The sequence below is a fragment of the Nuphar pumila genome, chromosome 12 (genome assembly GCF_984573655.1).
Source record: "Nuphar pumila chromosome 12, dmNupPumi1.hap1.1, whole genome shotgun sequence".
Classification (NCBI taxonomy): Eukaryota; Viridiplantae; Streptophyta; class Magnoliopsida; order Nymphaeales; family Nymphaeaceae; genus Nuphar; species Nuphar pumila.
The window spans coordinates 18,769,127-18,782,426 of record NC_143260.1 but is presented as its reverse complement, the minus strand read 5'-3'; positions in this window follow the sequence as shown (position 1 = coordinate 18,782,426).

Sequence of the window (13,300 nt, the reverse complement as noted above, 5' to 3'; positions counted from 1 at the left end):
TCGAGCTGAGTCGAGCCAGCCTAAGATCGGCTTGAACTTGGCTCATGTGCATCTCACAAACAACGAAAGGTGGCACATGTCAAGGTTATCGATCTCACTTGGTGCAAGGCATGGTTTAATCTTTGCGAGAAGGCAAAAGTTTAGTTGTATCACGGGAGCATAGTTGCACTAGTACCCATTGTATCAAGGACATGATCCTAAGTAAGAAACTAACGCATGAAAGACAACATGTGCCTCCGAGCACACCTGGTTCAAACTTTGTTGCCTAACCCACTGAGTAAGGTATATTTTCTAACATCCCTATGGCAAAAAATACATATACTTAACAAACAAAATCATAGTTGACATAATTGATCATGCGTTATTAGTTGAGTATGACTACAAAATACAGTGTTGTTGTTGCTCGAGGGTCGTACCCTTTGAACCAATCAAATGATGAACTGGGGAAGCTATTCAATGGCCCTTGATCAATTGCCAAACTTCTCTAGCTGAGAATTGTTTTGAAGCCTTCCACTAAATACACATACTTACCAAACAAAACCACAGTTGACATAATTGATCATGCATTATTAGTTGATGTATGACTACAAAATACAACACAATTGCTACTCGGGGGCAGTACTGTTTGCACCAACCAAATGATGAACTGGAGAAGCTATACCACGAGCCTTGATCAATTGCCAAACTTCTCTAGAATTGTTTTGAAGCCTTCCACTAAAACTCATCTTCCTTGTTGGGGTGCGAACTCTGATCTTGTAAGACCCTTGAAATGTTCTCATTCGTCTCAATTTGAGTGTCTACAAAGCTACAAGTGGGTTGCACCTCAAGGTCAAGTAGATTATCAACCTTAACTTTCATCAAGCTATCATACTGGCCTTGAGAATGAGTCTTGCTTTATTTTTAAATTCCCTAATAAGTTTGATAAAATTGGTAATTGATTTTTTCTTGTCACATATGAAAAACAAGGCATCATCTATAAGAAAGGTATTGCTTCATCCAAAGGATTATGCTTGCCAAGGAATGATTTACCCACTTGCTTCCTTATGCATTAGATGTCTACTCGGCCTTTCCATGATAAATAAGTAAAGGAAAATAAAATTCCTTTGTTTCAATCCTCTCTCATTGAAAAATTAGCTACCCGACTCATCATTGACCACCATCGCAAATTTAGGAGGTGAGACAACATAATAAGATGGATACATCCCAAGAATCCTCGAAGAGCTCTCATGGTTTATGGCTTAGGCCACACTTGCATCACCTAAATCTTGTCTAGATTAGCTTAAGACATGTCTGAAAACAAATGGACCCGTGAATTTTTACTAACAACTAGGCCTTTATTACTCGACTTACAAGACACTACTCTACGAATATCATAAAACCCACTAAGGGATAGGGGTGCTTGAGGTATATGTGGGTTCCCCCTCATCCTTAGAATTTGAACGAACCCTCACAGGTGATGGTGTTGCAGTGTTTCGAAAGACACAGACATATAAGTGCCTATTCATATGCCCTCTACCTCTTATAGGTAGAGAGATGCCCCGAAGAGGCTGTATCAGTCCTCTTGCCTATTCTTTTTTTGGGATGTCAGTGCTCCTGTATTATTGCACTATTATCCTCCTAACATCCTCGTGACTAGATGTTTTGTGCTGCTCCTGACTCCTTCCATCGCTACTGACAAGTGTAGCATTGCTCAACCTTGCTCTGCAGTGGTCATAACAAGGTCTACTACAACCTGCACCCCTAGCCATTGTGCCCCTACCTCCATGATTCCTCATTGATCCGCTCCTAACATGTCATAGAGAAGACATCCCCGTGATGTTGGCGATCCCCCAACGAGTGGTTGGGGTGGTGCTACCACTTTTATTTCATATCCTTGCCTCCGATCGTTGATTGTCACGATGACTGGGGCTAGGAGAGGAGTGAAACATGTTATACTCTTGATTGCCTTGGACACATCCATTAGGGCTCTGACGAAAAGTGATAGGACTGCGACCATTTGGTCTGTATGAATGACCACTAGATGCCTCCGCTTTCCTGCATCCCTATAATTCCTATGGTCGCTTTCATTGCTATTGTTAGCATCCATACACGCTACCATGAAACACTCAATAAGTTTGGGATCTAATCAATTACGTGGACTTTCATACAACTCGTTGCTACCGATTTATTTAGATGGTTCAAATTATCCTTCTCATAGGACCTTATAATCTTGATTATCCTTAATCCATGATATTCTTTTTCCATTTTTTTTAAACCTAGATTTGATACTAATTGTAATGACCCAAATCGGGGACTCTCGAGCTTGGGTTTGTGGACATTAGTTTCTAAAAAAAAATACCAAAATAACCTCAATAATCATGCTAGATTTTTTTTTTCCAAAAAAGGTCCATACATTCACCAACATAAATAATTATCATCCATCAAAAACAACTATTACCATCCAAATAAAATTATCCACATTACATAAGCAAAAAAAAAATGTGAAATGAATAATACTCCAAATGATAAGAAGTCTGGTAGTTACCGAGTGTAGTACATAGTCAATTCCTTTGGTTGATAGCACTCCCTAAACCTATAGTTGTAACCAAGAGAAGGGTGAGTCTACAACTTAGTAAGTTTCCATTTATAAATTAGACAAGATCGTTATAGCTATAGTGAGCACTAAGTACCTAACCTTAGTTTTGTTTGCTAACTAAGCACACATGTTGTTTATGAAATTTTACCCCTTTTATTGTTTCTCTATCATTATCCTCAAAGTAGACATTCACATTCTACTCTAATCAGCTATTCTGGAAATAGCCTCATAGGGCATATCAGGCCATGTAGACAACTCAAAGTCTACGGTATTGACCAGACATATAAACCACTCATAATAACATAGTCCAAACTGGCCCAGACTATGGACTCACAAGTGCTTTAGCTGCACGCCGGTTGCAAGTTGAGAGCCACAAAATGTTAATCGGTAGCTAGTCGAAGAGTTTGAGAATCTATACATGTCCCCACGATACTCAAAGAGCTATACTTTCCCCCAATATGTCGAGGAGCTATATCTGCCCCCAAGGTTTGTTATTTATGCTACATCCTACATGTGTCTAGTGGGCAATTGTCTTTAACCCCTAAAGGTCACATAGGAATTCTTTAGTAAATTCTGAGGTATGAATGAGGTACACCTACCCCAACAATGTTCAGATCATGTCTCTCCTAGTAGAGCTTCTTATCATACTCTGTGTTGTTATCCTATGCACATTATTTTTTCAATTTTCATTTCTTAGAGTTAGTGCATTATACAATAATCAATGTATGTTCATTAACTACTTTTAATATGTAGAAACATGTCGTATATCTAAGGATAACATCTCATCATAGAATCAACTCATTACATCATGACACTTACAATGCCTCTTCTAAGGCATAAGCATGACATTCTTAGGACAAGTCCTATCTTGAAACTCTACTCCCATTTCTCAAAGTCATACATAAACATTTAACAAAATATTACATGCATCAATGTTATGAGTATCTCCACACAATATATATTCATTGTCTAAATCATGTCATAAATCAAGAAACATGTAACATGTATCATCATATTTAAGCATCATACTGAACAACAAGGTTATAGATTCTTAAGCATGCTAAACAATTGTTCTATTAAAAATAAGATAAAACTAGCATACCTAGAATACATGGAATCACATTGAAGGCTGCATAAACTAACCATGATGTATTTTATTTAACTAAGGAGGAATTTGCAAATGTTCATTTACCTGGAATGCTTAAATTTCAAATTTAAGGAATAACCTTAGCCTTCTCATAAGTTCTGATCTGAAATAGACAAAAATCTCGTATTGTCATTTAAAGTCTTGTCTTTATGAAAATTATGAAAATACTCTTAGACTTTAATGCCAAACTCTGATTATATTTTTTGAGAGTTTGTCATCATATATTCTGTTAATGGATCCTATTTGAAAAGAAGAATCCAAGGATCTAAAAATTACTTGAATCCGATATCGGGATGAACAATTATGCCTAATTTACTAATTAGGCATACAAAATAGTCTTTTTTTTGCTTTTTGACAGTATAATTTTTTCTTCGAATTCATTTTGTCTTCACACCACACCTAATTCACTGTAGTTCAAATTTAGTTTAACTGGATCTGTTGATTAAATTTTATATCCTAATCCACTTTGATTCTAATGCGGATCCTTTAATTTTTTCAACCATAGTCCTGATTGGATCATGGCTCTGGTACATCTGATCCAAACCTTTTCGAAATAGTTTGATATAAGTGTGGTGTCAATGATGGAAAGGGCTTGCATTTTGAACTAAACCCAATTAGATCCAATTTGTTTTAGATCTACTTTACACACACAAGATCCGATCTGAGTTTGGATCCAATTCAGATGCAAACCAAGATCCGACTCATATTGGAAAATCAATGTCTTCACCGTCTCAATTTTTGCCCTGCTCTAGATACGCATCCATATTCGCTTACTTATATATATATGAATATTTTATATTATTATTATTTTTGTTTTCTAAAACATGGCCGACCTGGTTTAGACTGAGTCGGTCTGTCAGACTTGACTGGGTTTGTCCAAAAGCTAATCTGACTCAAACTGGAGCGGGTCGGTCTGCCAAACATTGTCCTGACTTGGTCTACTCAGACCGAGTTAGTCTGCCGAACAAATTAGACCCGACTCAGTCTGCCAAAAAAATAGACCCAACACAGTCTGTCCAGACAAAGTCGAACTGTCAAAAAATAGGCCTGACTTGGTTTTTCGAAAAACAGGCCTGCCTCAGTTTGTCATTTTACAGGCCCGAGTCAGTCTATCATTTTTTTTGCCTGACTCAGTCTAGACCACTGCCAGACCGAGTCAGCTAGTTTGTCTATTCTGACTCAGCCTGGGCAAGCCGAGATCAAGTCAATCTTTTATTGTGGGCCTGACTCCATAATAATGCATGAAATGCGCATCAATCTAACACATTATTCATGCATTTAGGCATCATTTGTAGGCTAAGAACCCATATGTAGGTGCATTTGAGTATAAATGAACTACAGTTTGAATTTCAATCAAATCAGAGTTAAATTGAGTGAGATATTGCATTTTTAGTGCATGGATTCGGATTTCGAGGCCAATCGGATCAAGATCCAACCCAAATAGCCATTTTGGGTCTTGGATCAGTGCATAAACACCAAAATTCAACCCATATGTGATCCAAACCCACTTTGGAAAATATTTGCAAAGAGCCCTCTTTAAAAAAGGCGCTCAACAAAAAGGAATTTTTAATCTCCTCTGTGGAATTTTTGAAAATATGGGTTTTGAGTATATAAGCTGGCACAAAACCCTAGAAAACCATTTTTGCCTTGGGATTTGCGCCCAACTGAACTCCTCTACTCCACTCCACGCAGCCCTCTCCTCCACCTTCTTCTCCATTGCCCTAACCATTAGCTTCCTCTCTTCTCTTCTCTCTTTCTTTCCCATTTCATCTCCTTCTTTCATTTCCATCTTCTCCCTCTTCATTGTGTTCCATTTTTAACATGTGTTTTGCAGACCAAGGAAGGCGCCATTCCCAGCTGGCGTGCCGTCTACACCACTAGGAACGACCGACCCTTTCTTTCCGGTCCTCTTTTCCACCGGAGCGTGGCTCGGTTCTCCTTCCATCAATCGGCTCCTTCATTGGATGCAACACTTGCAGTCCACACAGCCACGTTGAAGTGATGCATATCAACCATAATGAGCTTGGCAGCGTGAATTCAAGGCTTCAACCGCTTCCCACTATCTCTCCATTCGAGGTACATTTTCTTTTTCCTTTTTCTTCTAGTTAAAACCTATTAGCGGGAGTGTTTTTTTTAGTATATTAGTGATTTTTTATTCAGCCTTAGCATAGTAGATTGTGCTTAGACAAACATGCTAAAATCGAGTCTAAGTCGTGTCTTGTAGTCATTATTGTGTTTTTGTGCTAGGAATACATATTTCCCTCTCTTACGCCAAAATCAGTTAGAGTTTTTCTAGCCAATTTTGTCATTTTTTAAGGGAAACAAGTTGTGTTAAGTTGCATAGTTTACTATTTTTTTAGCATGCATACGTAGTTTTAGTTACTATTCAGCTTAATGATGATTTTTATACACTTGTTCTTTTTTGTTTTAGCTCTATTGACAAAAATTGACTAGATTCATTCTAGCCGATTTTAGTGTCTTGTAATAGGGTAAAGTGTGTTAGTTTGCTATAGTTTTCATTCTAGCAACGTGTTGTGATTCCATTTAGTTAGTATATATTCTGAGTCTTAGTTTAGTTACGTTAAATTAATTTCATTTTGCACATCTTTGCTTTGTTGCATTCATTTTAACCCTCACACGCCAAAACTGGCTAGAGTCCTTCTAGTCGGTTTTGTTGGATTTTAAGAAGGAAAATAACCTTTTCTATTTGCCTGTTTGTAGAGTATAAAATGGTGTTACTTAGTGTAGCTTAGCTTGTTTAAGTTCGAGTAATAGTGTAGAGTGATTTTTGGCTTCCAAAGCAGTTGGTTAGTTCAAGAAACTTTTGTGTCAAAATCGGCTAGAAGCATTCTAGCCGAGTGTGCCAATTTTGAATGAGGGAATAAGATGTGCTTTCTTTGCCAATTTTAATGTTTTAGCAGATTATTTAGTTAGCATGCAGTAGGGTATGCATTTTGGTTTGCGTAATTTGAAATTTAGCTTAGAGAGTCATTAGTTTTTACTCTTTGCAAAGCAATTTTTATGACAGGCCTTTCGCAAATTTTTTGCTGAGATTGTTTCGCTCATATATGGAGCATCCAGAGTAATTTTTATATTCCGTAAAATCGGGCAAATTCTCTGACATGTCAAGAATCCAACGCCACAAAAATCACTCCATTCGGACTTTGTTTGAGCCCTCAGTCATTCTGTTTTCGGCAATCTATCATAAACTATATTTGCCATTTGTGTAAGGGTAAAAGAGTCAATTTCTTACATAATTAGTTACTGTAATTTTTCTATAGTTTAGCAAAAAATGAGCGTAGTTACAATAGTGTTTTACTTAGTTTATTGTGCTTAATTAATGTAATTAGTTGGAGTCATTAGGTGTTCATTCTAGCGTAGTTATTGTCTTAGCGTAATAGTTAGTTTTTAGTATTAGCGTAAGTTTAACTTTCATATTTGTTATCATAATCCGTACTCATTTTGGTTTTTGTTTTGTAGGTGATAAGAAGTTGAAGGTTGTTAGTGCACTTCGTCATTTCAGCTTCGTAGATTTTAATTTTGCTACATGTTCAACTTGTTTCACATTGTGTAATTGATTATATTTGAGCAAGTGTAAGCATCTATTATATCAATAAAGTGCAAATTTTAGATTTACTTAGAATATATCCCGTTCCCTGTGGATTCGACTCGTACTCACCACGAAAGTGGAAAGTCGGTCTTTATTATTTGGTTGTTGATTTTTCAAAGTGTTTTAATGAAAAATATGTTTTAAAAATACCAATTACAAAAGAGCAACCACTCAGTCTGGGTTGTTCCCAGACCGAGCAGCATGGCCGACTCGGTCTGCCATTATGTGCAGATCAAGTATGCCCAATTACACGGGGTCGAGATAGAGAGTCAAAAGTTTTTGTCTCTCCCCCCCCCCTTCTCTGCTACGGCTGTCTCCGACAACCTCATGGTTGTCGGTTGTTGCTGTAGGGCAAACCCCTCCCTTGTCATCCACCATGAACGTGGCGGCACTACTGGCAATCACCAATTGCTGACGGCTGTCCGCCTAGCATTCTTATATTTTTTTCCTGAAATTGGGGGCTGCCGACAATCTAGTTGTCGACGGTGAGGGCAGAGAGGACGATCCCCTCTATGCCTCTCCATTAAGAGCGGCAGACAGTGGTGCCTCATCATTTTGAGTGGTAGGGACAGGGTCACCTCCCTGTCCCTGCACTTCTGCAATCACTGGCAATCACACGGTTGCTGGCTTATTTATTTTTTTTAAGAGAACAGGAGAGGTGACTTACCTGGTTCACTGTCGGTGGAGCAATCCTCGCTGTCCCCTGCTTCTTCTTCTCTCCTCCTCTTCTCTCTTTCTCTCAACCTTTCCCCCCCTCTCTCTTTATGTCCCCTATCTTCCCCTCCTTGCCAAAATCGACAAGGGAAGAGAGGGGATCCATGGCTTTTATAGCTATGGGTGAGGAGCGTTACTCCTCACCCCTCCTTGCCTCTTTGAGAGGCGTTTCCCCCCTCTCTCTCTCTCTCCACTTTTCATACGTGAAAGAGAGAGACTGTAACGCCCCGGATTTCCAAAACAAAGCTAAGTTAAAATTTTCATGAATTTCTTTTTTTTTTCTTTGCAGCGGAACTTAGAAAAGCTTTTAGCAGTGGAATCAGACGATAATGAGTCGTCAGTTTTAGAAAACTCCGAGTACGTTGCAGGTATGTGGCCAAGCAACTCATTGACCACCAAAGTGTTCCATTTTATCGAAAACCACATGTTTATTACAACACTACTGCTTAGAAAAGCAGTGTAGGTTCAATAAAAAGGAAGCAGTACAACTCTGTCTAGAGAAACCCTGGAACTCGATGCCGCCTTGCTTCGCATATCGCCACGCAGGTTCAACACCTGAAATCCCCATTAAACGGGGTCAGAACCACTGATGGTCTGGTAAGTAGGCAAATACCTATCTATTTAACTCAAGTAAATGCATAGACCACTCAGGGTCGCAGTTCGTCATACGACGCTCAAGCCTCCATGACCTAGCGTATATCGCAAAAGCCTCATCAGGGCTATGAGTTTAACATCCACGCAAGTCTTCATGACTTCGCATAAGCCTCTTCTGGGCTGTGAGTTAGAATAACCTCTTAAGTCTCTACGACTTAGCCTTAACTTCCTCAGAGTCACGAATGAATGTCTAGCTCAAGTCTTTATGCTTGGCACATCCGTATCCTACGAATCTAAGGACAGCTCTCCGAGCTTCACTTAGTCGTGCGGATATCAATGAGGTTCTTTCCCAATCGGTCTAGTAGTATACCGACCATGACACCTTCACAAAGGTTATGCAGGACTGACTCAACAACGTCATCCACTCATACATTCAAAGTAGCGCTGTACCTAAGCTAATGCTTTGTTTCGATAATTGCACCTCCCCCTAGGCTTAGGGGACTCATATCTGGGCGACAACGCGACGATCTGGGGGTTGATTATTCTATGTATTTTAGATACCCCAGAGGCCTGTTGACCCCATCCCCCTAGTAGGACGGTACATCATACCGGAAGAGATCCTTACTAGGTATCCGAATGCATTCTGCTACTGCAGTAGTTGGGTTCAATCCTTAGATATTTAAGGATAACCACGACCTCCATACCTCTGAGTGACGAAGGCCATCAATGAACTCTATCAGGTTCGGGTGAAATATATGTCACTCAAGGTTGCGCCATCACCGTCTTCCTCGGTGAGAAATTCTGAAAGGGGCCTGCCGGTCTTACAATTACTTGACGAACATTGCATGCCTATAGGGCAGCCTTTGAGAAGTATGTACCCGACCCCAATCAACCACACGGCTTTCACCGTTGAACAAAGGTTTTATTCATATGCATGCTTAACTCTGCTCTCGGCACTTCGGCCTTGACGAGCACTTCACCTCTTTCGGTGGAAACAACACACTCCGGCTCAGCGGCCCTTACGAGTCTGGTTGTCTGATAATTCTTAATGAGCATGCACATGACTCGATCTCTACGGATCAGCTACTCGGCGTATTTTTACGCAACGAGCTCAGGACCTTGTCAAGGCGCTACCACTACTTTGGCACAACGGCTCTTACAAGTATGATGCCCTTGCAGGTGTTAGGGAGATGAGTCATTCTGACATCGTTCCAACAAAGGACATCATTGTGCCACTTAACTGGTTTTGGCAGCTCTTCTGCCAACCATTCTGTCAACACCTTCTCTGCTCTACCGGCAGTGGTGCGACGAACCTTTCTACATCGTAGAAGGCGTTTCATAACTGGGTAGCACTTCTGCTACGTTCTTTCTGAGTCATTCTTAGCTCCTTCAGGAATTTCAGCAGCACTTCCTCTCTTTTACGGAGAAAGCGTGCGTTTCTTTTATCCATTTCAGCGGCATCTCCCCTCTTTGGTGGGAAATCGCTACGCTTAACTCGGGAAATGGATGCGCACCGTTGTGCGTACTTTGCATCCATCAAGGTTGCAGGAACCTTGGGCCATAGCCAGGCCATACGTAATTGATTTAGTCTTTACGTAAAGAGCATTTTGCCAAAAGGCGAAGCCTTTCCAATAGGGGCTTCATTCGTCAAGCAGAATCTTGTACGAGGAGCGGTAAGGGAATCGCATGGGCGATTTTGGAGTTGATCTCCATTTGAACGCTCACTTACGCGCCATATATGTAATATAAGCAGAAGCCTGTGCTTTATACAACGGCGGCGTAAAGGAAATGCATATACTATTGTTCAGGGTGTGTAACTGAACGAAATATTCTACATATATAACAAAACAGGAGCCTTGGCATCGTTCGACGCGACGGCGTAAGTAAATACATTGCAGAAAGCAGGAGCCTTGGCATCGTTCGACGCGACGGCGTAAGTAAATGCATAATCGGAAGTGCTTTAATCGGAAGTACAGAAAGCAGGGAGCCTTGGCATCATACGACGCGACGACAAAGGTAAATTACATAGCCTGTGTGATATAAGACGCGTCGGCAGAATCAGCAGATATACGCCTAGATCTGTATCCAACGATAGTTACGAGGCGAGCGAGTGAACACCGAAGTGTCCTAGAGGGCTCAACCAAGAACTAGGGTGAGATACTATTTTGAAGAACACATATACTGCGTATTCGAACATATATATCCGACGATAGTTACGAGGCGAGCGCGTGAACACCGAAGTGTCCTAGAGGGCTCAACCAAGAACTAAAGCAAGATACTACTTCAGAAAGTATATGCTATATACAAACAATCAAATACTTGAGAGAGATGGTTTAATGAAGCGAACTTACTTCAATTTGCGGAAGAAACGTCTCCCGAATGATCCAACGCTTTGAACAAGCTTCGATCCTTCCGTCAAGAGGTCACACTAGGTCAGATGAAGTCGACCTAGTTGAGAAAGAGGTAAAGCAGGTCAAGCTGCTTAACCTAAGTGGTTTGAACCAAACTGGGTTCGGTCCAAGTCAACTGGGTTCAACAGGTTCGAACTCAACTCAAGTAGGCTAAGTCTGGGTTCAGAAATCCAAACCAAAAGTTGGACCAAAAGGGACTTTGACTTTGACTTCCAACCCAACTAGGTTCAAGTCAAGTCAACTGGGTTTGAGCTAGGTCAGGTGTGTTCAGACCTAGGTCAGGTGGGTTAGGACCAGGTCAGGCAGGCTCAGACCAAGCCAAGTAGGCTCAGACCTACTGGGGGAGGTTTCAGGAGAGAGAAAAGGCAAAGGAGAGGAGGGGTTGACGATTTTTTCAAAGGGGGGTCTCCTCCTTTTATAGGTGAGGTTGCTTAGCCCCTAAGCAACCCCAATGACCAAAATACCCTTGGCCTTTTTCAGAAATCCAGCTTGATCTTATCCATCTGACTGTTTGATCTTATCCATCTGACCGTTTGATCTTATCCAGAAGGAATATTCCATGGAATATTCCCTGGAAGGTTCTGGAATATTCTAGAATATTCTAGAATATTTTTTGAGGAATATTTCTGTGGGTCCCACCAATATTTTTGCGGGTCCCGCAAAAAGTTGAGTTTTCGGCATTTTTTTCCGAAAAATTCTGAGTAGGCCATTATCTTCGTATTGATGCCACTAAGAAAGTTGGCTCGCAGGAATCCTTTGATTTTGTTCAGATAGGAAGTTATGGCTTCCAGAGTGTTTGAGCATATATTCGCGATTCGACGAATATCCTAAGTGTAACTGGCTCGCAGGAATTGATTCGTTTCGCATTCTGAGAAAAATGTCATTTTTAGCGGTAAATGCCTCATGAATTTTATTCAGATATTTTCTGAAAAATTGCGGGTCTTACAGAGACGGTAACTGCCCTCTCCTCTCTGGGTTACGCCCACCTGGGCGGCATTACAGATTTGATCTTATTGAATGAGTTTTACATGTAAATGACTTTGGATCCGTTCACATGTAAATCTTTCTATTTACTTAAAATCTGATTACTAGTCTACCATCTTCACTTAACATGACTAAATGGATTCAAATTTTGTCATAAATAGCTGACTCAAATCTGATGTGTTGACATCCCTAACAATCTAAACTCTTAAGTAGGACTGGCAAAAGAACCAAACGAGTTTAAAATATTCAACTTGGTTCATTGTTGCATAGAGCTGGGCAGAGTTGGTGCTCATGAGCGTGAGCTAAACGAGCTAAGCTCGAGCTGGCATATTTAAAAAAAATAAATTATTGCTTTACATCTGAAAGTAATACGATTAAAAATTTAATTGTTTCATAGCTGAAATCAATACATTTTTATCTGTAAAGTTATTACTTGCAAACCAGATGCTTAAATTATTTGTCCTACATTCGTGTGCCCAGCCTGATGGTTACGAGCAGAGCCGGACCTGTAAAGAGGCCAATGAGGCTTAGGCCTCAGGGCCCCTGGGCCCAAAAAAAATTTTAGGGGCCCATTTTTAAGGCCCGAGCTCCCCCCATTTGTTTAGAAAAGGAACAATCAATTCTTTTAGGAATCAATTCTTTTTCCAATTTACTAGTCCCTATAATGGATCCGAGCTAAATGTCCAGATATTAAAAGAACCTACTTTTTTTTGGCGATAGTGTACGACACACTGTGTTGTATGATATGTATAGATGCAATGCAATGATCTATATGTTACGGTATCATAAGATATGATCATAAATCTTGTCATTTTTATGACAATTTTTACCACATTGCTTCAAAGTAATTTGTTCTTCATTTTCTTTTTCACCTACAATCTCTAGCATCACGTCTCCTTGATATTTTATTGGACCAAATTTTTATCTTTCTTCTCTTGATGGTTTCTGGCTCCTGTGTGTTGGGCATATTGTTTCTCAAATTAGACCTTCCTTACATGCTGTGTTTCTTTTCTAATGTTCTCTTGTTTTAGAACTTCCTTTGTCCTTTGAGGAGTTTGCACCACTGACCACTCTCATTTCTCCATTTATTTTTTCCCTACCCTCACCATCTTTCTTGATTTCTCGTGTTCTTTTAGTCAATTTTCCACCATTAGGTTCTATTGGTCTGTGCCCATTTGCGTGCTTACATGGCTTTTTACTTGCTACTGGTCTTTTTTTTTATTCTTTTTTTCTTGAAAAGGCAATTCTTCTGGTTAATTTTGCCA